Source organism: Urocitellus parryii, chromosome 7 (assembly GCF_045843805.1).
Source record: "Urocitellus parryii isolate mUroPar1 chromosome 7, mUroPar1.hap1, whole genome shotgun sequence".
NCBI lineage: Eukaryota > Metazoa > Chordata > Mammalia > Rodentia > Sciuridae > Urocitellus > Urocitellus parryii.
Genome location: NC_135537.1, coordinates 24,420,355 through 24,445,961, shown reverse-complemented (window position 1 = coordinate 24,445,961; position 25,607 = coordinate 24,420,355).

Sequence of the window (25,607 nt, the reverse complement as noted above, 5' to 3'; positions counted from 1 at the left end):
TGCTTCCTCATATACTATCCTATTGCTCTGTTGGCATCTCTTGTCATATTCAACTTTGTCTGCAATGTGCACACATTAGGAAACTCTCTGATAAAGGATAAATGTTGCTGAAATTCAACGTGCATCATGTTTAAAAGGTAAAGAAAAGAAGTTGCTATTTCCCTACTTCATTTTCCAAACACAATGACTTCTGTAGAAAAACACCTTGGTATTGTGTGGCATTCTCTCTCTAGCAATCATGCCCTAAGCAGCCAAGTTTAACCATACCATCACTTTGAAACCTATGCAAGGCTGCCCCCTACTGTTCAACTGATAACAACATGTCCTGGCACTGTACACTGAGTCTGCAAAGGTATTTTCAAATTTTGTTGGTCAGGCAATGAACTAAGTAGCAAACTCAGAGAAGCAAATTGCATCGGTTTAAAATGACAACCTAACAAGTAAAAGGTTCACTTCTGGTTACAAAAAATATTCTTGCTCCTTGTTCCAGCTGGGATTTTCTCAGACTCTTTGTATGTTCTTTTCTATTTGACCCCTCATCTTCTTTATTTGTTCATCTTCAATACATGTTCTTAGGCTGGGGATGTGGCTCAAGCGGTAGCGCGCTCGCCTGGCATGCGTGCGGCCCGGGTTTAATCCTCAGCACCACAAACAAAGAAAGATGTGTCCGCTGAAAACTAAAAAATAAATATTAAAACTCTCTCTCTCTCTCTCTGTCTCTGTCTCTCTCTCTCTCTCTTAAAAATAGAAATTTAATACTTGTTCTTATTTACATAATTCTGAAGAGTATAAGTGAAAGCCATTGGTTAACACATACTGTAAGAGAAACATACACATATATACATATAAAATATATATTAAATAAATATATTTTAAGTTACATATATGTGTGTATATATATACTATATGATTTGACAGAGCTTGACCTATCTATGCTTGTAGCAGAACATTTCTGTTTTAATTATTGGAGGTTTATATTACATTTGAATTATATATTATACATTCAAAAATTATCTATAGATTTTAAATAGAATCTATTTCTTCAAAAGAAATTTGATCTAGGGAAATATGTTCCCACAAATCATCCTGAAAATCACTCTGTATTTTATTAGGTTAGTTAGTATAATTTAAAGATCTATTTAATATTGGAAAACTTACATTTTTAATCAAGAATAGAATTATTAACTACATAAAAATTTTTGAAATCATAATAAATCAATATGCATAGACTATCAGTCGGGTTTCTACAAAAGAAAATCACTGAATTATATGAATAAGAGAAACTTTTTATGAGTATTTGACTTTATATAATTATGAGAACTAAGCAGGATATGTATGACTATGTTCACTCTATGTCAAGATACATTGTCATTCCTCACCACAGAGCTGCATGACCACCTGGCCCAGAATTTGGAGAAACTGAAATAAGAAGACGGTGAGGACCTGGTGAAGCCAAAACCACACTGCTACTCCATGAACAAGGCAAGATAGCAGATCAAATCAGTATTAACATGAATTAACATGAAAGTGTTGCAAAAATACCTGTTCTTATAATCAACATTCAAAGGGGAAAAAAGGTAATTATTTACTCTTCCAAATTCCATATAAATTTTTCTTGTCACTAATTATAAATATTTCAGCCCTCATTTCTGAAACTGGTTATGTGTTTGTACCGAACATATGGAACACTTCCATTTATACTCTCCACTTCATCATTCCTTTTGTACACAAAGCATCCCAGTCATATGTGGTCTTTTCATGGAGGGGACCAAAAACTTCATTCTTAAAAAAGAAAATAAAAGAACCTAAGGGAATTGTCAAAATAAGTAAAATAATAAGAAAGGTAGTTGGTGATTCACACATTGATATATATTTTGAGCCTAATAAATAACCAAAATTTACATACTTTTCAAATGGTTTTTCAAAACAGATTAGATATATTCCTTGCCTGGTAATTATATGAAATATTTTTCTCCTCAAGGATTATTCTATATTCCCGTAGGAAGACTCATGGTAGCTAAAACAAACAAGAACAAATAGTACCATAGTCTTTGGGGTTATATATACCTGGAGTGGATGCTGATTCTATTTCTTTTTCATTATATGGTCCTGACTAGTATATTCAACATCTCTCAGCTTCATATTTCTCATTAGTTAAATAGGTAAAATAATGCTTACAGAACTAATATGAACATAAAATTAGATTTCACACAGCACCTGAAGCATAGTCAATGTGTTAACCTCATTCCCCCTGTAATCATGAAAATATGGTAGTAATATTTTCTTAATAAACTTAGGAAATGTTATGACAACTTTTTCTTTTAATTATGAATATATTCACATGGAAATCCTAAAATTAAAGTTGAACTGTTAATTATATTTAGTAATTGTTGCAAAATGATCTATTCCTAATTGGTCAAACACAACTAGTAATTTTTAAAAAAGATATTAGTAGCAGTTAATTATTAGAAGTAGATGAGGGGTAGCGACTACTACTAATCTCATTACCTCTCTAAGAGAAATCTCAGAAACTATTTTTCCATTTTACTTATATTCATAAGAAAAGCAGTAAAACTGTCTTATGATCAAGAAAACTAGACACACTCAGGTGATCAAAAAAGACCCCAACCAGTAATTGAGCTTCAAATCTTTTAGGGATGAAGTCAACACTGCCAACTCTTATTTAAAAGATGAGATCTCAACTATTACTTATTATCCTGTCCTTGTAAAAATGTGGAGTTTTTAGAAACTATTTTAAATCAACCTATATATATTGAAAACTACTGATTTCACCAATGGGGATCCAATGCTAAGAACAATTAGTCTTACAAATCTTGGCTGTTGTGACATCAAGATACAGATTATAGAAATATCTGAGGGTAACCACTTCTGGTGTGTGGTCTTTCTGAAGAGATGCTAGCTGACTTCCCATAAGAATGTATTCCTAACTAGGCAAACAAAATGTTCTTAGGGTACAAATGCTCACATATTTCTTTCACATGGCTATTTCTAAACTATGTTAATGTGATGTAAATTAGAAATAGCATGAAATTATGTCCTTAAGAACTTTTTAATAATAGAGACAATTCATTATTTAAATTGTCTTAGAAAATTCAGACTGGTTTTCCATTGGCTATACATTTATCATGTATCCGTTGGACAAATGGAATTCACAAATGAAAATATGACTCATCTTTATTGTGGTTTCAAAGTTAAATGTCAACCTAGTACAAACCTAGAACAGTATCTCTTCTTGTGTCATTGTTTCTCAAAAGCAAAAAAAAATGTCACTATCAAATATGAGAAAACATTTATGGCAATGGTATGAGGGGGAGCTGTCTACAGAAGTTGACTTATCAATTGTGTTTTTTAAAACAGTGGCTTTATGTAACCATGAGGTGACTAAACATTTTGAAAGCTTAATTATGCCAGATACCATTCTGTGAGTTTTTACATGTTTAACTTATTATTGCACAAAATAACCACATAAATCAGACAATACTATCACCATCTTTATGCATATAATATTATCATTGCTTTGTGTGAATAAGACAGAGAGCTATTAAGTAGCTTGTCAAAGGTCAAACATCAAGAACATTGATAAAATAGAATTAAAGCTTAGTCAACATATTGACTCGAGTAATATAACATATTGACTATCATTGCATGTGGTCAGTTGGTTTTAGATATGACCTGTGCTATCACATGCTTCGAAGGGAATATATTGACATAGTGTTCACACTGCTTAGCCCAGACCTGGTTAATGACCTCCATTCCTGCCACATTCATCATATTGTTTTGTGTCCATTGTGCAGATACATGGGAAATTGGAAAGAGCTTGGTTCATTTCAACAGAATAGTTATCTTGTCGATCTGTTGGACATGATCTTCTTCTGAACTGAAATCTCTTCCAGTTATTAATTCTTCATAATAAACTACCCAAAATTCATTAGCATAAAATGAATATGTTATTATGTTAATGAATTATTTGGCTTCTCTCACTTCTTGATGTCTGGAGTCTTTGCTTGGAAAACTTAATACATGAGGATGACTTTATATTCAAGAGCTGGGATCATCTGATGGTGTCTTTACTCGTGTGGCTGGTGGTTGATAATGGATGGCCTCTGGAACTTTAGCAGAGGTTGTTGAAAAGAACACTTACGTGTGAATGTCCCCTGTGGTCTGGACTTTCTTACAGTATATTGGCTTCTGAGTATTTAGACTTCTCATATTAGACTTCCTACAGATTTCTAATAGGAGTGAGTGCTCCAAGACATCTAGGTAAAAACCACTGGACTTTTCTCACCTAATCTCAGAAGTCATCTAGTGTTATTTCTGCTGCATTTCTTTGTTAGGGAGCAATGACTGGCTTGCCCAAGTTCAAGTGGAGAGAACAAAGTTCCCGCTTCTTAATAGAATCATGGAAGAATTACACTGCAATGAGTATCATAAATAATTTATAAACTTGAAAGACCAGACAATTTATCCATGATATATATTGAAAACCTCCAATGTATTTTCCTTGGATCTAGTTACCATACATGGATCTGTAGAAAGGTTGTGGTGTAAAACACTCACAGTTATAAAGGCTCTCAGCTGACATTCAAAACTTAGCATAGTGCAGAACCCATAATGGGTGGTTAAAGGCTGAATAAATAGTTTCTGTTAAGATATCATATGCATTATCATTATTGTATTGACTACTCATAAAAGGATAATATGAGTTATACCTTGCCTACAGGTTACAAAGATAATTAGAAGATCATAACATACAAGGTTGTTTAGCAGAGATTTTTCTAATAATGATAAATTTTAATAAAATCACAGGAAATAGATAATAATAGAGGAAATTGACCCTTGAAAATATTACAGTGGAAATTGGAGTCAGGTGATGAGAAAATTATGGATTTATTATATAATTATTTAACTTGTAAAGAAGCAAAGTAAATTGACTTTTCTTGAATGTAATTAAAGTTAATTCTATTTTTAAATGTGGGCAGATGCAAACAGTTTATAAAATTTCAAAGCAATGATAGTATAAGAAATGTTTCTCATGGGAGTTGAAATTTTGTATTCTCCATCTATTGCTTTAAATACAGCAGATTAAATTAAGACTTCCACAAAACTGAATTTAGAACAGTTTCAACAGGAATTCCTATGTATCCTTTTAAAAACATTTTTAAATTATGCTTACTTATGTCAGATTGGCAAACTCAGCAAACTCACCAGCCATGCTTACGAAAAAGCAAATGGAAGAACTGAGACAATTCTCTCAGTTACACATGCAATCCAATTGACCCCACCGTGATATCAATTCCAGGAACTACCATTGAGACATGGGATTACAGTAATATTGCCAGATATCTTCATAGCATACAGGGACTAAATAATGAGTAGTCCCTGTATTTCCCAACCCTCTATTTTACTTTTGATGAGATTAAATTCCTACTCTGAGGATAAAAATCAGCTCAATCTTCTATTTCCAAATGTATAAAATATAAAGATAAGGAATTTTTCAGGCATAATTACTTTGTGGGATGTTAGAGACAGAAACTCATTAGTAGATAGCTATCAATCAGAAAACTCAGAGAATATTCACTTGTTAAATACTTATAGGTTCTTTGTCATTTAACGTAGAGATAGAGGTATTGTGGACACCAGTATAGATAAGACCCATCTCTGACTTTACAACATTCTGAGAAAACAAAGAAATAGATCAATGATTAGAATACAATAAAAGGTGGATGATACAGCTATTAAAAAAGCTGCAACACATAGGATAAGCAGCCTAAACAGTCAGAGGTTTCAAAGAAAACTTCCCAGACAAGGGCAATTTTGAGCTGAGACATAAATGATGCACAAAAGAACTTTTATGCTGATTGGTTCTATATTTTTTATTGAGAATATTCTATTGAAAAAAAATATTTACGAAGATGCATAAATGACTGCAGAGTATTTTCTTTTGGAAATACTGTAGATAATGCATGTAACCACTAAATGAGGAATTTTGAATAACAAAAGAAATATATGCAAAATTTAACAAACAACATCTGCTTCTTCTATTTAAATTAGACTCCTTTGACAAAGGCTTTTGACTGAACAGGACATTTGATCCTTAAATCTTTGATTCTTTTGGTTCTATATGTCAAAAAGCTCCTGGGGTATTGGATCAAAGGAGGGTTGCATGGGAAGGTTTGCAATGCATAGATGTTGTTCTAATTTTAATAATGATCCATGATAATTATACAAAATTTATAACATACTGATACAATAGAGGAAAACACTTCTTAGAATTTTCCCATCTACAGGGAGAGAGGAGTGGAGCGAAAGAGGATGTGCTAGTAAAGTGGATATATTCCATGCATGTATGACTTGTCACAATGAACCCCAATATTAAGTTTAACTATAATGCACTAATAAAAACATTTTAAAAATGGTACCAAATTGTGATCCCATTACAGTGAATGAAATTGTTCTTTTCACATGGGTTTAGCCAGAGAGTATATTGAGATGCTTTACTTGTTGCTAATTTGGTAAATCAAAAGTTTTTTGTTGTTGTTGTTGTTTGTTGTTTTGTTATTCCTTTTATCTGAAACAATTCTTGTCCATTTCTTATAACTTTTGGTTACATTTTCTCATGCATTGGATACTTTCATATATTGGAGATAGTAACACTCTAGCCTTGATACCTATTCACAAATTTCTTTCAGTGTGTTTTTGCTTTTGACTTTTGAAAAGATGTGGTTTTGTTCCATATAACAAACTTTTTTCTTCACTTTCATTTTTGTCAAATTTATCAAGGTTTTATTTCATTGTTTCTTAATTTAAAATTATGCAAGTCTTTGCCTCCACACCAAAATTATAAGGATTCACTTAAGGTTTTCTTCTAGTGTTTGTATGTTGCCATAATTTTTACATTTGCCTCTTGGATCTATTTGAATGATTTTATTATGCCATTCATTTAAGATTTCATCCGAAATAAAGCTAACAACAACAGAAAAGGATTTTCCAATATGAGTATAATGTCAAGATTTTTTTTGTTACACATATATGCTGTGTAATTTAAAAAAAAAAAAAACTAAAATTCTGCATCCCAAACATTATTGCAGTGTAATTTTATCTTACCTGGTGGAGAAAAATCATCCTGGTTTCCTAATGCCTCGAGGCTACATCAGCCTGTGAGTACAGAAAATGTCCCCTTCACCTTAATACCAAATTCTCTTGCAACTTGCTACTTTCATGCTGACACAGGTTATCAGGCCAGATTGTCTCCCACTGTTCTGGTCCTGGATGCTCAGGGTGTCTCACAAATCCATCTCCAACTTCCTGATCTGATCCTATTCTATACACTCTGCCTTCATCTCTGCAGAAAGTGCTCCCAAAGATACCATCTTTCTGCCAACACAACAGCCTTTGTATTGCTTCTAGATTCCATCTGGAATAGGCTACCAAAGTGTTGTATTGACTAATGAGGTCATACTTTTTTTTCCATTCAGTGTTGAATTTTATTCTTTTCTCCATGATACAGCATGGTATGTATGAGGTTTTTCATTAAATAAGAACTCCTGGGACTTTTTCTTGCCATAGGCATGGAAAAAGGAATGTGATTTTTTCTGTTTCTCCTTTTATCCTAAGCTTAAAGTTCCTTTGCATAAACCTTTCTCCCCTCGGTCAGTCCCAGATGAAATTAAGCAAAATCCTTTGCAAATGCAATTAAAAATTATATGCATGCACATCTGGAGAAGAGAAGAATGTTCCCCTTCCAAACTCAATCCCTATTTAAGCTTAGCCTCAACAACATGCTAAGTACATAAACAGTTCTAAAACAATGCAAGTATGTGATAATAGATATAAATGCATAAAGCACAATTGAAATTTAAACAAAAGTCTAATTTCAAATTTTGCAACTGTCAAAGGTACTTTTTTAAATATCAAAAAGAGATGACTAAGTAGGGTGCTTTTTCAAAAGCAAGAAATTGCACTATTTTAATAGCATATGTGAAAAGGAAACGTTGCTCCAGATCTGAAAACTGAAGGAGTTCATTGTAAGTTCAGGTACATGTAAAGAGAAGAACAAGAAGTACAATCTCTGAATTATTACTAGTTTCTATATAATTGTTTTATGAATTTCCATAATAATTTAAGGCGTGCTTCACCAACTCATCTGCATTTGAAGGCTTACAATGAAATTGGGGAAAAAAAGCATTCTCAGGAATAAAAAAAAATAATAATTTCACAGGAAAAAAGACCTTAGTTTTTAGATTAAATGGCAAAAAAATCAATAAAGAAAATTTTCAATTACCATGGCAATCAGCGCACAATAAATTTTAATTTTTGAGGCTTAATTAATTAGATCAAAGCTCTTTCTTAAAATAAATACATCATAGATTCAGCATTGTTAAATGTAAAGTATAAGATATTGTACATAGAGCATCTAGATGGCTCAAGTAGTATATTAAGTACTGTTTCTTATTTTACTTTGTCCTGTTTATCACAGGATGCTGAATCTTCATGATCAGGGAAACAAGAGTTAGAAATGGGAACAGACCCTCTCACCAAATGTGGGCTTGAAATGAGAGTGTTTCTTTTGCGATTATATCCAGTGAACCACTAGCAAATGTTGTTCATCCTGTCCACAGAGCTCTGAGCTCTGCTGAGTCAAAGGTTTCAGTAAGTACCCAAAGAAAGAACATTCCTAGCAAGGGACACAAGAATATTGCCACTGTTAAAAAATCTAGAATCATCCCATCCATTTTATGCCTATTGTTATATAGGATGAACAGTGAAGAAAAAAAATAGGAGAATTAGACTGTTGCTAGATGCTATGATATTGAACTTCAAGAACAATTTGGAAAGGTTGCTGCAACATCTAGCAAGAACAAATAGGTAAGAAATAAATGGAGGAATTCCCTAAAGGCAGGATCCCCAAGAATTTGGCTCCCTCAGCAAAGGCTGTGTTGATCTACAATGTAAAAAACAACAGAGCTGCTGCAATCCAAGGGCTAGGTGGAAAGTGATGGAGAATATGAGTATTTAATAGATGTAAATCTTGAAAATCAATTGCAAATGTAAAGAATGTAATATTCACTCATTGAGTTCTATGCTGTTTTATACATGTATTTGGATATATTAACTATTGTTTTTCTTTTTGCTGCTTCTAGTCTCTTTCAGTTTTCTAAATAGCATGTTTGGTGGTTAGTTTTACAATATTGTTCATAGATTGCTGAATATTAAGGCATAATTAAGAGAGAATCTTAGAAACAAGTGATATCATAGATTATATATTTTAAGCTCAATAACAGATTTCATGACACTGTGGTTTCTTCACACTTGGGGGATGAAAGGTATTATTAATGATGAAAGGTACTATTGTGTTAGGTAGAGATACTGTTACAATTATTATTGTTTATTGTGGCTTAGAACTTTACATATGGAATAAAGGTGCATGTTGCTGTTAGGTAGCCAGAATGGTGGATCATAAGGTATATTTTTCATGCTTTTCAGTCTATTGTGGTTTTGAATTACTCTGTGCAATATTGAGAAATTTCTAGATTGTATTAAAATCTGCCTCCCTATGTTTGAAGTCAGAAAATGAACTTTCCTTCAGTTTCTTGCAGACACTTTCTCATAACTCTGACAATCGGAACCATTTATATCAACACCTAAAGGGATTAAATAAATCAAAGAAGTGGGCTTTTGATTGAATCTCCTATGGTAAATATGATGTCAAGTCCAGTTGCCCATAAATAGGCATGTCAGAAGTCTTTAGAATTGGTGGAAACTATGGCATCTGTGCCCAGGGATAAAGGTATAGGTGTAATCTTTGGATTGTACATATGCTGTACACTGAGTAATTCTCTTGGTTGTGTAACTTCTTACTCTGGTCTTTGGATTTGGAGAGATTATAAAAGTTACCAAATACCCTCTTCTGTATTTCTCTTCTGTTACATATTGTGTGTGAGTACGTGCACGTGCGTGCACACAGATAGATGAATGGGTGATAGTACTTCTCTTGTTCACATTTAGGAACTATGGTCAATATAGAACATCTTCAGAAAGTCTCTGATTTGACCTCTACAATGCCCTGAGAGTGATGAATCGCAACTGTGTATATAATTTCTTGGAAAAACAAAAAGTAAAAACAAAAGATTCCATTCTTCTTATTCTTCTATAGCAGTAAAAATAAAATACAAATTAAATGAACATCTCAAAAACTAACTTTCCCTATGAATATAAATTATCCTGTAATCCAGTCACATTTAAATCTAATCCAGAATCTCCGGGGCTTAATTATAATCAAAATTTTTAATTGTCAACATTTTTAAGAAGAAAACTGGAAACACATGAAAGAAAATTAATTAATATGTGAACACCATATAAACAAGAAACAAGGTATGAAGTGATTTTAGGTTTGAATGCAGAATGTTTGAATTTATTCTTGCAAAAAACAATGTAAGGTCCCAAAATTCCTTTCTTGTAAAGAGGAAGAAGGAGGAGGAGGAGGAGGAGGAGGAGGAGGAGGAGGAGAAGGAGAAGAAGAAGAGTAGTAAGGAGGGAGGAGGAGAAAGGAGAAGGAGGAGGAAGGAGGAGGAGGAGGAAGGAGGATGAAGGAGGGAGGAGAAGGGAGGAAGGAGGAAGGAAGAAGGAGGAGGGAGGAAGAAGGAGGGAGGAGAAGAGAGGAAGGAAGGAAGAAGAAGGAGGGAGGAAGAAGGAGGGAGGAGAAGGGAGGAAGGAGGAAGGAAGAAGGAAGAGGAAGGAGGAAGGAGGAGGAGGAAGAAGGAGGGAGGAGGAGGAAAGAGGGAGGAAGGAAGGAGGAGGAAGAAGGAGGGAAGAGGAGGAAAGAGGGAGGAGGAAGGAGGAGGAAGAAGGAGGGAGGAGGAGGAAAGAGGGAGGAAGGAAGAAGGAGGAAGAGGAAGGAGGAGGGAGGAGGGAGGAAGGAGGAGAAGGAGGAAGGGAGAGAAGGAGAGAGGTGGAGAAGGAGGGAAGAGGGGAAGGAGGGAGGGGGGAAGAGGGAGGAGGGAAGGAGGGAAGAGGAAGGAGGGAGGGGAAGGAAGAAGGGAGGGGAAGGAGGGAGGAGGAGGAGGAAGGAGGAGAAGGAGAGAGGAGAAGGAGGAGGAGAAGGAGGAAGGAGAAGGAGGAAGGAGGAGGAGGAAGGAGGGAGGAAGAGGAGGAGGAAGGAGGAGGAAGGAGGGAGGAAGAGGAGGAGGAAGGAGGGAGGAAGAGGAGGAGAAAGGAGGAGGAAGGAGGGAGGAAGAGGGGGAGGAAGGAGGAGGAGGAAGGAGGGAGGAAGAGGGGGAGGAAGGAGGAGGAGGAAGGAGGAGGGAGGAGGAGGAGGAAGGAAGAGGAAGGAGGAGGAAGGAAGAGGATAAGTAGCAATAGTTGAGGTGTACCTATGGTAATTCAACATAATTAGTGGTATTAAGTACAAAGTTTGGCAGAAAAAAAAATTCTTTTGAATCTAAAAAGGAACAAGGAAAAACATGAAGTAGACATAAGTGGTCTTGAGCAGGGACTCAATGTGGCAATTTGTGAGGTTTTCACTGTGGGAAATGGCATGACAAAGGATATCATCCAGTTGAAGAGCAGAATTGAGGTAAAGATGCACTGCAATCCTGTTTTCCAGGGGGCAAAGTAAGGACATTGTTCCAGTAGCTGTGTAACTGGCAGAGAGAAACATTGCACAGAAATTAAGGTGTAGGGATGGTGATGTATTTTCACATAGCAATTTCCTTTAGGATTCAGACCTGAGAAATTTGCAGATCCTGAGATTTAGAGATAATTGGGGAGAATCAACAAATGGGAGTGCAGGCTGTTTGCCTTGTTCTGAATTAGATCATATGGTAGACTTATGCTTAGACAAAATTTCTCAGAGAATATTCTTCTCTAGTTTACTAAAAGACCAGAGCAATTGCAGATTCTTAACAAGAATCCATCTCGTTTCAGTCAGTTTTCCTAAGGTACATTAGGCTTTCAACATACAAATCTAGAAATATAGACCTAAACTAGTTTTTCTTTGTTTATTTTCCCCCCTTAAAATCTTAGCACACCATCTCTAACTTCCAGGGAAATTTAGTAAAAGACAAGATGGTTGATTTTCAAAGAATATCACTTCCTTCATCTATTATAGTAGCACATTTTTTTTAAAAAATTCATTCTTTATGATTTTATGTGATCTTACAGGGATATTTTAATTTGCTTTTAAAGCATGGAAGTATTTGACTCCTTAAAATCTCTCTAGAGTTACAAAATTGTACATTAGCATACAGAAACATTCAAAGCAGTTTCAATTCAAGCTTTATATTCATATATGCAAGTATGACTTAAAATAAATCTTTCAGCAGAATTTTGAGCTACACTTGCAGAGTGGAGAAAAATCACTTTCTGAGCTAGTGATGTTTCTTATAAACCACAAGTAGCAAATTATTTTGTTATTGTGAATTAGAAAAAAAAAGCCTGTGTCTTTCCTTAAAATTCTTCTATCTAGTTAAATGTAGAATCATTTGCTTCCAAAATAAAATCAAAATCTTATTTTTTTGCTGTGAATAATTTCAAAATATTCTTTAATGGTTTTGTATAAAATGAACATTTGATAGAGAATGTAATTAAAGTCATTTAAAAAAATAAGAATGTACATCTTAAGTACATATTTTACAAACCTTTTATCTGTCCTGGATTCTATTAAAGAAGTCAAACACTAGCTCAATATTTCCCCCTCCAGGAGAAATATGAGAGACAGTACGTTCATTACTAATAGTACATGCTTCCATGTGCAGTGGGGGTTAAATGTGTAATGCCACAGGGACTCAGAGAAGACAGAGAAGTCTTTTGCTTGAGGCAGTGGAACTTCATGAAAAAAATCAGCATTTGGTCACTACTGGAAAGAGATGATAGACAGGTAGATCAGATAGGAGAGAAAGTGGGCACATGAGACAGATAGAGAGAGACTCCTGAATATTTTGAAATGATAAAAATATGGGAAGTACCCTAAAATACTTGATAAAAATCTTCTACATCTGTTCATATATAGCAGTAGGATTTAAAGAGATACTGGTTCAGGAAATTGATACGTTGAAGTTAGACTAGGAATCAGAGACAGTAACAGAAAAATAAAAACAATTTGTTTATCATAAATGTACATAAGTTTAAATTTTCCTTTTCTCCTAATACATGTACACTCTTCCCAATCCACAGTTGGTGAATTATATCACACCTGTATAGGTAAACTTAAATGGCCCATGTGTTTAAATAAAAAAACATTAAGTGAAATATGCTTATTATTCTTAGAAATAGACAAAGAACTAGCATTAGAGAAATTTTGTAGTGAGTACATAGCTGTGAAACCTTCCTGTGGTTTCTCTAAATCACCTCATGGTTGAAAAGCTAGTGCTTTGACAACAGTATGTGTCTACTAAAGCACCTAAAGAAACTGATCAATGGAAAAACCATCTAGATACAAAAATTAATATAGTTGAAAAGTTTTTTCCTGGATTTACAATATTTACAATTCATGACTTATTTTTAGCTTTAACATTGCTAACGACATTTCACACTCCAGAGGCATTACAGTAAACTGAGATTTTCTAGTGATTATTAAAAAAAATAGTATTAAAATCTTTAGTTTATAGTTCTTCTATTGCCTTTTAAAAATGTATTCTATTTAGGCAATTAATGCTGGTCACAATAGATAATTAAATTAGCAAAGAAATATGCTCTGATTGTTAAAGAAAATAAGCTCAGTGTTTGTGCATTTAGTTGACATATTTTAAACAAAAATATTGCTACTTATCATATTTCGATTAATAGAACTAAATTGCTAAGCACCAAAAGTGGAATAGAAAAGGAAATTAACAAACCAGGAAAAGTAAGCATTGTCATCATTGTGAATAAACAGTAATTGTGGTATATTTATCAATAGAATAAAAGAAAAAAGGTTTATTTGGAAAATTGAGTCAACTAAAAATTCATTGCTGCTATATTTCTCACTAAATTTTACTCTTTTCTTCATGTTCTAGAGTGTACATTTGTTATGTTTTCAATTGAGGTAAGCTGCTCTGAACAGAAAACCTTCCATTCCTGGATTTATAGTGTTTAATTATATTCTCAAAAGAATGGAAAACATACTACATAACATCTTTCAATACATCATATTTGATGGATATGTAGAAAAATATAGAAATGTAGTGTTTAGTTTTTACTTACATTTTATAGAAATGTACATTTTATAGAAATGACATTAAATAAACTTACATTTTATAGAAATGACAGTAAAATTGGGGCTGGGACTATGGCTCAGTGATAGAGCGCTTGCCTGGCAAGTGTGAGGCACTGGGTTTGATCCTCAGCACAACATAAAAATATATAAAAATAAAGGTAAAAAAAAGAAATGACAGTAAAATTATAACAAGATTTTTAACTCTATGGTTCTTTATAGTTAATTTACTTGTCAACATGAAGAATCTAATATCCAACTATGTTACAGACAAATCTCTTTAAAAATAAATGGATAAAATTAAAAATTTGACTTTTTTATATGATGCCGTATTTTCTCTGAATAAAAATGTTTTTACATATAAAACAACATAAACACTCACACATGACCCTTTTTTTCCGTTTTTCATTCTTTTTTGCACCCAAGAAACAATAACTTTCAGTAATCCATGGGTGTAATATCAGTCCATATTTTCATAGGGTGTGTGCATATGTTTATACAGTGAATTAAATTTAATTCTATTTTAGAAAAAGTAAAACAAATCCATTAACAATTCTTCAATTTACTTTATTCTCCTGTCTATGTCATAATTACTTAATAGGTTAGTTTATCTTGTTTTCAGTCTCTCTTAAATTAGTCATTAAATTGTTTTTGCTAAAATATACCTACCTACATTTTCAGAATTTTTCTTTTCTTTCTTTTTCTTTCTTTCCTTTCTTTTTTTCTCATAGTTGTTTCTCTGACAACTTACATTCATTTCTTTTCTGAAAATATTCTCCTATTTAGTTCTTACTGAACCTGTCCTTGGATTTGCCCCAAAAGTTATGAAGGGGGAATTCTGTAAGAGAGAGTCCCAATGCCTTTAGGATTATAAAAAAAGAAACACAAAATTCTAGGGTGATCATTCTAAGCCTGTATTTGGCGAACCTGCTTTCAGAACACAGGGGCTTACATACCTGAAGTACAAGGGAAGAAAGAAATGTTCTACCTAGATGTGTGACAAGAAGGGGATCAGGTCATGGCATTTATATAAAGGTTTAAGAAACTTAACTCAGGACCAGAGACAGTGCTTTTCAGTATTTTAAGCAATAACATAAACATCTTAATCAGTGCCTGGGAATGTTCAGGACCCCAATTTGGATTCAAACCTACAGAAATATATGTACAGCTGGTCAGGTCACAGAGAAGTCAAAGCAGTCTGTTTTTCAATCAGGATAACGGGCAAAGCGGGGTGACCTAAAGGACCCTACCTTTCATTATACTTTAGGGATAATTTCTGAGTTAAAATTTCTCAGAATTTCTCTGACATTATTTTGTTCTCTTTCATATTAGTTTAGCTAAGCATGCTTTTGATTATTGAATATGTCATTCTATTACCCTCTAACATTTATTGTTGGTGAGAACATGTTGCAAGTCTAATTACCTTTTCTTTGCTGTATACCGCTTTTATTTATAGCTCTTTAATATTTTCTATTTTCCTTTCACGTATAAATTTTACTATGATATATTTAGACAAGGATTTTTAAATATTTTATGTAATCTTAAAATACATATTCTATTTGAGATACTTCTCAGCCATTATCTCCCCTTTTTTTGGCTGGGGAGGGGTACCAGGAATTGAACTGAGAGGTACTCAACCACCGAGCCACAACCTCAGTCTTATTTTGTATTTTATTTAGAGACAGGCTCTTACTGAGTGTTTAGTGCCTCACTTTTTCTGAGCCTGGCTTTGAACTTGTGATCCTCTAGCCTCAGCCTCCTGAGCTGCTGGGATTACAGGCGTGAATTCCACACCTTTTTGCCATTGTCTCTTTGATTGTCACTTTCCCTACTTTTCTTTATTTCCTTCTTAAAGCATTCTTATTTAGTGTATGTCAAATATTTTAATCCCCTATTTTACATGCCATATCTCTTTACTGCTTTTTAAACATTATTTGCAGTTTTCAGCCCATAGTGCATACTGGCAATTTGTCTTCCAATTCACCAATCCTCTTTTTGGTTGTATTTTATTGCTTATTTTTTTTAATGGAACATATTTTTATTTCCTTAACAACCTTTTGATTAATTGTTTCCATTTTAAATATATCTAATGTTTTCAATGCTTTACATTAATCATTGCTCCTATTATCATTTAATTTTTAACTATTTTAGGTGTTGTCATATGGTAAGTTTTGTTATTTGTAGCTCTTGATATATTAGTTTTAATGTGTCTTGTGTGTTTTGAGCAGATCTTAGGTCTCATCTGGGATTCAATCATTGTCCTCTGGAAAATGTGAAGCCTTGAGTGACAAGAACTGAATATGTAATCTCCTTGCTATAGGGATTGAATCCTATTTTTTCTTCCAATAGCAGCATGGACTTTGATAAATGTTTTTTTTTCCTGTTAGAAATGTGAATTCTGTTAGGAAAACCCAAATTTAATAGGGGTGCATACTATTCCCCACTAACAGATCAGACACACATGTAGGACACCTGACCCATTTTAACTCAAACAGTCCCCTCTCCACATCGGTTGATTCTGGGTTAATTTGTTACATAAGCTATATTAACTCTAATGGGTATCAAGAAATCTCAGAAGGATTTAAATCCTGAATAATGTAGTCATGACAAGAAAGAACAGAATCAATTGTGAAAAAGAAGCTAAGAAATACAAGGAGAGGAAGTGATTTCTGGAATACAGATTAAAACCTACTTCAAGCCACATAGGAAACCAAACCTGCCCCCAAAAGCTACATGAACCCACAAAGTCTATTTCATGTTTTAGGTTTGAAGTATTTTTTTCCTTACATACTGATATGTTCTTGGTGGGTATGCAAGCTATATGAACGCACAAAGTCTATTTCATGTTTTAGGTAATTTTGGATTTTATTAATTATAAAACAAACAAACACAGAAAGTGATTCCTAATTGCCACATTATATTGCTTCCTCTATTTTCTCTGATTTCACTCCTTCCATCTTTTTTTTTTTGCTCATAGAACATTTTAACTATGAGTTTTATAAATCCCTTCTCTGATGTTGTCCCCACTGTAGTATCATTGGAATCAGTTATTAAAGTATTATGGGCTGTTCGGGATGGTTTGGTCCCTTGTTTTTTCATATTGTCTGTATGTCTACTATCTATTGGGATAGCTGTTAGTTTTTCTTTAAGCAAGGGATAATTTTGTGAACTTTTTCTCTTAAGAATGGTGGGTTGGGCAAATATCCAGATATTGATACTTTAATTCCATGGATGACCTCTGCTGATCCCAATATCAGCACCGCTTTGAAAATACTATTGAACTCTTTACTACAATCACTTCATAGCCAAGCCCCATACTAGTCAACTTGATGAAAACACAAAAACTTGTTAGTATTGATCTTCATAGTTCTTCACAACCAGGAATAAACTTATAGCAAACTTTTGAAATAAGTTGAAAAATTAGTTATGGACTTTATTGAACTTCCAAATGGATGATGGGTATTTGAAGTAGTAGCAGATAATGTAAGAAGATGAATACAGGTTAAGAGGAGCAAATATAAACTAGAACTGGAAAAACAAAGTTAGCAATATTGGTTCCAATTAATGCTTAAACCATCAAAAGAAATGCATTCAAACGGTTTGAAGTTATAGTGTTGCCTCTTAGGGTAACAATTATCAATCAAGTTAAAGACTGATATATATGATCAAAGTTGAAGGTAGAGTTACTTATAGTAAACCATGCCAAGGTGAAGAAAAGTCTTGTTGAATCATCGTTTGTATCTCAATGGGAATTGGACATTTAACAGATTTCCATCAATCCTTGGCTGTAGATCCCTTCAGAGTTGCTGGGGCAAATGGGCCACCTCCCTCGTTATATGGACCTTCCTGTAGCAGTTCTGATTTGTTAGCTCAGGAACCTGGAGCTGACTGCTTGAGGGGTATATTGTTGTGTGCTGGCTGTTTCTATTGTACTTGAGGAATTAGGATACTGTCTCTGGAGAGATTTCTGTGGATCACCATGATATGTATTCCCCTCTACAGCATTCTTTTCATGGAGGTGTACAGCCTGCAGGCTGGGTATAAGCATAGATCCTCAGGTTGTAGATTTTCTTTGGGTGTTCTATGGTCCAGAATTGTTCCCGTAGCCAATGATGTGTGGGGTGCTACAGTAAAGGGATTCAGGTGGTCCACATGGATTCTAATTTCTACTTCTCCAGGTTATGAACAGCAGGTGCTGATTGATTCCCTTTATTGACTAGGACTGATGCAAGATCCAACCAGTGCCCCCAAAATGCCCCCTCACTTGTCAGATGTGACCAGGGGTCAGGTTGGAAGCCAGATCAGCCTGGAAGAAGGGACATGGTTGGGAGCAGTCACTCCCTGTTGCCTTGAATCCGGCTATGGTTGTGGGCATCTTCCACTTAAGTTTCCTGAGAGTATTCAGGTGATTCCTCCTGGTGGCCTTCTGCCCATGGCTGCCATAATCCAGTAAATGAATCTCTATGCCTCTGTATATTCAAGCTGCTTCCCTCCAGTATGGGGCTTGTGGTCAAAGAGATATAGTCTTACAGCTTCCCATGGTGTCTCCTCCCAATGTCAGTGATTGGGGCTGATTTGATCCTAATGAATCCCTTTCACCTGCTTGGGATGAAAGCTGCTTAACTACTCTGTCACTGTCTGGATCAGTGGACACTACACAGAGATCATTTCAAATCATTTAATCTTTGCCTGGGTCTCAGAGGCTGAGTAGAACAGTGGGTTGGGACACTTCTCTGACCAGATCTGCTCCACCCTACACCCCTAGTTTGTGATGAGGGGCAAGGAAAGAGAGTTTCAGTAATTTGGGGCTAGTAGCAATCTCTCTAGAAGTTTCTTCCAGCCAGCTTCTTAAAGAGATCCCACTGCGGGAGAGTTCCCTCTGGTAAAATTTGCAACTCTGTTGACAAGGGAAGATGCTGTGTTGATGTAAGGGGTTGACTAGACAGCTGAGGGCTTCACAAAATGGCTGTGGACTCTGTCACAACTTTCTTTTCATAATTTGGTTTTAAGCTTGAAAGACCATTTCAATAAAGAAAGAGAGATTCTGAAAAAGAACCAAACAGATCCTAAAAAGGTGAGACAATATACCAAATTAAAAGTCAATGGAAAATATCACTAATAGTTCCAACCACTTTAAAGATAAAGTTTTAGGCCTCAAATACAAAGTATATAATCTTGAAAATAAAGTTCACCATAAAGAAAAAATGATAAGAGAACAGAATATTCAAGAAATCTGAGATAACATCAAAAGGTCAATTTGAAGAATCACTGGGGTAAATGAAGTCTCTGAGATATAAGCTTAAATGATATACAATATTTTCAAAGAAATAATATCAGAAAATCTTTCGAGATGGTAATTCAATATAAGAGGCATGTAGAACCCCAAATACATAATATCTAATAGATCCACTCCAAAACACATCATAATGAAAATGCCTAATATACAAAATAAGAATGGAGTTTTAAAGCCTGCAAGAGATAAATAGACATTTTGGTTACATTAGAGATAAATAAATCCATATTTCAACTGACATCTCAATTCAGACAGTAAAAGCCAGGAGGGATTGTAATAATATATACCAAGCTCTGAAAGAAAATTGATACCAATCAAGAATACTATACTGAGAAAAATTAAGCTTCAAAATTGAAGATTAAATTAAAATATTCCATGATAAAGAAAATCTAGAAGAATTTATAACTGGAAAGCCTACACTACAAAATGGTTCAGTGAAATATTTCATAAAAAAGATAGGAAACTCTTTTAATCGAATGTGTCAATCTAGATAGGAAAATTAACAAATTAATTAACAAATTAATCCTAACTTTTCAAAATCTTAAAAAAAAACTTAAAAAAAATAGTAAACCAACATATGAATGAATTACACTAGAAGAATAGCCAATTAAAGACAAATCGAATATGGTTTAAACATTAGAAATACATCATAACGCATGAAATAAAGAACATTTTCCTATAATAACATTGATGTTAAATGGTCTTAACTCTTCAATCAAAAGACATAGGTTGAAAGATTGCATTAAGAAACAAGATGCAATAATGTGCTGTTTGCAAGACACTCACTTCACAGGCAAAATCATCCACAGACTGAAAGTGAAAGGATGGGAAAAGACATAATATGCAAATAGTTCTCATGAACAAGCAGGGACAACTATTCTCATATCAGACAAAGTGGATTTCAAGCCAAACCTAATCAGATGAGACAAAGCATTTTTGTTCATACCACTTAAGAGAATCATGCAACAAAAAGATAAAATGATTGTAAATATGTATGTACAATGGTGCATCTATTTACATAAAGTAAACCCTTCTTAATATTGAGAATAAAAGCACAATACAATAATACTGTGTAATTTAATCCACCTCTATTACCAATAGATTGATATCCCCAGATGTAAACTAAATAATTCTACAGAACTAAAAAATACAATTAATAAAATGGACCTAACAGACATCTAAAATATTTCATCCATCAACTGAATTCACTTTCTTCTCCATAGCACATGGAATATTTTCTAAAATGGACCATATTTTAGGTCACAAAGCACAGTTTAGGAAATGGAATAAAGTTCATAACTTGCATTCTTTAAGATCATAATGGAATAATATTAAGAAACCAACAAGGATGTAAAATGTGTAAACCAGTCTAATACCTAGAGATTTGAAAATATACTTTTGAATGACAGAAGAGGAATTCAGGTGAGAAATAAAAATTTCTTTGAAGTACATGATAGTAATGATACAACATATCAAAATTCTGGGACAATCCGAAGGCATTCCTAAGAAGAAAGTGTATACCACTGAGTTCTTCAATTGAATGAATAGAAAGGTGCCAAATAAATAATCAAGCATTACATTTTGAGACCTTAGAAAAAGAATAAAAAAACTAACACCAAAATCAGTAGAAGACAAGAAATAACTAAAATCAGAGCCAAAATCAATGAAATTGAGAATTGAAAGAATACAAAAGATTAACAAAGAAAGAGTCACATTGTTTGGAAGGATAAACAAGATTAATCAACCTTTAACCCAAGTAACTAAAAGAAAGAGAAAAAACTCAAGTTAACAAAATTAGAGGTGAAAAAAAGAACTATGAACACAGACACTTCTGAAATCCAGAATATCACTAGAAATTATTTTAAAAATGTATACTCCAAAAAACTAGAAAATCTTGAAGATCTTGACAAATTCCTAAAGACATAAAACCTTCCCAAATTTAACCATGAAGATATAGAATACTAAAATAGATCAATATCAAGTATTAAATTGAAGCAGCTATCAAAAGCCTTCCAACAAAGAAAAGCTCAGAACCAGATGGAATCTCATCCAAGTTCTACCAGTATGTTAAAGAACTAATATCAATCATTCTCAAATTATTCCATGAACTAGAGAAAGAAGGAACACTGCCAAAACTCACTCTATGAAGCCAGTATCACCCTTTTATCAAAACCAGACAAAGACATATCAAGGAAAGAAAACTTCAGGTCAATATCTTTGATGAACATAGATGCAAAAATACTTAATAAAATATTGGCAAACCACAAACAAAAATATATTTAAAAAGATAGGGCATCATAACCAAATGGATTTTATCCCAGGGATGCAACATTGCTTTCACATACGTAAATTATTAATTGTAATTCAACACATAAATACAGTTGAGTTCAAGGGTCACATAATTATATCAATAGCTGCAAAAAAACATTTGTTGATATACAACACACATTTATGGTGATAACACTAGTAAAACTAGGACAGAAGGAAATTATGTCAACATTGTAAAGTCCATATATGACAAATCCAAGGCCAACATTATATTAAATGGAGAAAAACTGAAAGCACTCCCTCTACAAACAGGAACAAGAAAGTATGCCCACTTTCACTACTTCTATTCAACATAATCTTTGAAACTCTAGCCAAAGAAATCAGCCAAGAACATTAAAGGGATACTAATAGAAAAAGGAGAGCTCAAACTATCTCTGTTTGCTGATGACATGATCCTATATTTAGAAGACTCAATAAACTTAACCAGAATATTCTAGAGCTGATAAGTATATTCAATAAAGTAGCAGAATACAAGGTCAACACTTCTAAATCAATTACATTCCTACGCTCTAGTGATAAATTGTGCTGAAAAAGAAATTAAGAAAACTATTCAATTCACAGTAACCTCAAAAAGAATATAAAGTACTTGGTAATCAATTTAACAAAGAAATGAAGGATCTTCAATGAAAACTATAGAACCCTCAAGGAAAAAACTGAAGAAAGTCTTAGAAGATGGAATGACTTTCCATGTTCTTTGATAGGCAGAATTAATGTTGTCAAAGGGGCCATACTACCAAAAGTGCTATACAGATTTAATACAATTCCTACTAAAGTTCCAATGACGTTATTTATATAAATCAAAAAAAGCAGTCATGGAATTCATTTGCAAACTAAAAACAAAGAAGAGCCAAAAAAAATTCTTAGCAAGAAAAGCAAAACAGTAGACATCACAATAAGGGACCTCAAATTATACGGCAGAGATATAGTAACAAGAACCACATGGAACTGTCACCAAAACAAGCATAAAGACCAATGGAATAGAATAAATGCACAGAGACAAACCCACATAATGATAGTTATCTGATCCTACACAAAGGTGCCAAAAACATATGTTGGATTAAAGATAGCCTTTTTCCCAAATGGTTCTTGGAAAACTGAATATCCATAAGTAGAAGAATGAAATTTGACCCCTTTCTCTTACCCTGTACAAAAGTCAATTTAAAGTAGATAAAAGACTGAGGAATTAGATCAGAAATTCTGTAACTACTGAAAGAAAATGTAGGCGAAATACTGCAACTTGTTGGCACAGAAACTGACTTCCTTAGCAAGATTCCTAAATCATGAAAAATTAAATACAAAATCAATAAATGGGATGGCATCAAATTGCAAAGCTCCTATACAGCAAAGGCAGCAATTAAAGGGATTAATAAAGAGCCTATAAGCTGAGTGTGGTGGCACACACCTATAATCTCAGAGGCTCCAGAGGTTGAATCAGGAAGATCATGAGTTCAAAGCCAGCCTTTTCATCAGTGAGGCACTAAGCAACTCAGTGAGACCCTGTCTCTAAATAAAATACAAAATAGGGCTGGGGATGTCACTCAGTGGTCCAATGCTCCTGAGTTCCATCCCTGGTACCTACCCCAACCCACCCTCCAAAAAAGAAAAACCCTTCGGAGCGGGAGATCTTTGCCACCTGCTCCTTGGGGAATTAATGTCCAAAATATACAAAGAACTTAAAAAGTTTAACACCAAAAAAAAAAAAAATCAATGAATGGGCAAAATAACTAAACAAATCCTTCTCAACGAAAGAAATACAAATAGCCAACAAATACATGAAAAGACAGAATAGGGACAAGTTTAAAATATAACAAAATAATATCTGTGTTATGGTCACAAAAAGGCATATGTCAGAAGAATAAAATAAAACTGAAGTTTCTAACTTGACATATAGCATACCCAAGAAATCCAGTGAAGACTTCTATTAAACACTAGGAATTATAGAAATGGAGGTCAAGTAAGTAGAAATCATTGATTTCATGCAGTATCTTAAATGCAAAGTGATTAAATGAGATGAATTTAGCACAATGTGTCTTTCTAAAAGAAAAAAATGCATTTATTGAGAATTCATAAGCCAAGAATTAAGGATCTACATACAACTACAGATGATCAGAGGACAAATAACTACCATATTGAGACAATTGGCATAAGTAAATGGTTAATTTAATACTGAGACAGAATGATACCTGGGATAGTAATAATAAGAGTATAGTTTCTTGTTAACTAATTGATTTTGAGAGTTTCAATGGAATAAAACTTTGAAAAATTCACCACAAAGGTAAGTAAAGTGAGAAATAAAAGTAATTCATTTTGCCCAAAAATATCAGCAAATGACACATTTGGTTGAAGATTGATATTCAAAATATGCAATGAATACTTAAAATTCAGAGCTAACAATCCAATTTTTTTAAAAGAGCAAAATATCTGAATATACACCTCAGTAAGGAAGATATACAGATGACAAGCATATGAAAACATGTTCAAAATAATTTAATAGGTATTGCAAATTTTGCGGGAAAATATATATATCATTCCATACCTATAAGAAAGACCAAAATCCAAACTACTGAGACCATCAAATACAGCAACAATGATGTTTAACTACATTATAAATGGTAGAATCACTTTGAGAAACAGTTTGGCAGTCTCTTGTAAAATTAAACATACTGTACCTTATTACCTAGCAATAATGCTCTGAGGTCTACATCCAAAGTAATTGAAAAAATATGTCCATACAAAGCCTACATAGGAGTGTGTAGCAGCTTTGTTTCTATTTCCAAACTTGGAGGCAACCAAGATGTCCTTCAGTAGGTGAATGGATGAACAAAATGTTAACACATACAAACAATGCAATATTACTCAGTGCTGAACACCAAAAAACCATGAAAAGACTAGAAGAAACTTTAATGCACATTAATAAGATTAAGAAGACAGTCTGAAAAGGGTACAGATGATATGATTTCAGCTGTATTACACTCTGGAAAAGACCAAACTATGAAGACTATAAGAAGATCAGTGATTCCACCAGGTAGTGCAAGAGAAAGATGAGGAGATGAACACAGAACAGTTTTAGGGCAGTGAACTACTTTATATAATACTGTAATGGTGAATACATGCCATTGTACATTTGTACATTATACATTATGTATACTAGAGACTTTGGTGAATTTGGATGTGTCAACGAAGGTTCACCAACTATAAACATTCTGCTGTATGTGATGTCAATACTGTACCTGTGTGGGAAGAGTGAGTTTACAAAATCCTTCTGTACTTTTCCATTTTGTCATAAAATTAAAACTGCTCTAAAAACTGAATTTTATTATTTTTAAAAAATCCATTTATTTTGTCAAGTAGGACATCCTGAAGGAACTTTGCAAACTAAAATAATGTTGTGGGAATTGAAAATTAAAATTTAAAATTGTAGTGACATTTTCTGCAAATGTTCAGTGCTTTTTCAACTGATTATTTGATTAACATTCACCTTTTCCTGAATAGTCTGTCAGGTTTGTTGTTAATGAAAGTTTTTCTTAAAAGTTTTGTTTTGAATAATCAAATGCTGGAAAGAATGTAAAGAAACTGAATAACTCCAAAATTGTCAGTGGAATGGTACAATGATACAGGAATTCAATAAATAAATGTGGAGTCCTTGCAAAAACTGAACATAAACCTAAAATAAAACCTAGTAAATTTTTGGACACAAAGAATTAACATCTTATGTACATACAAAAACCTGTACACAAATGTTCATAACAACTTCATTCATGGTAGCCCCAAACAAAA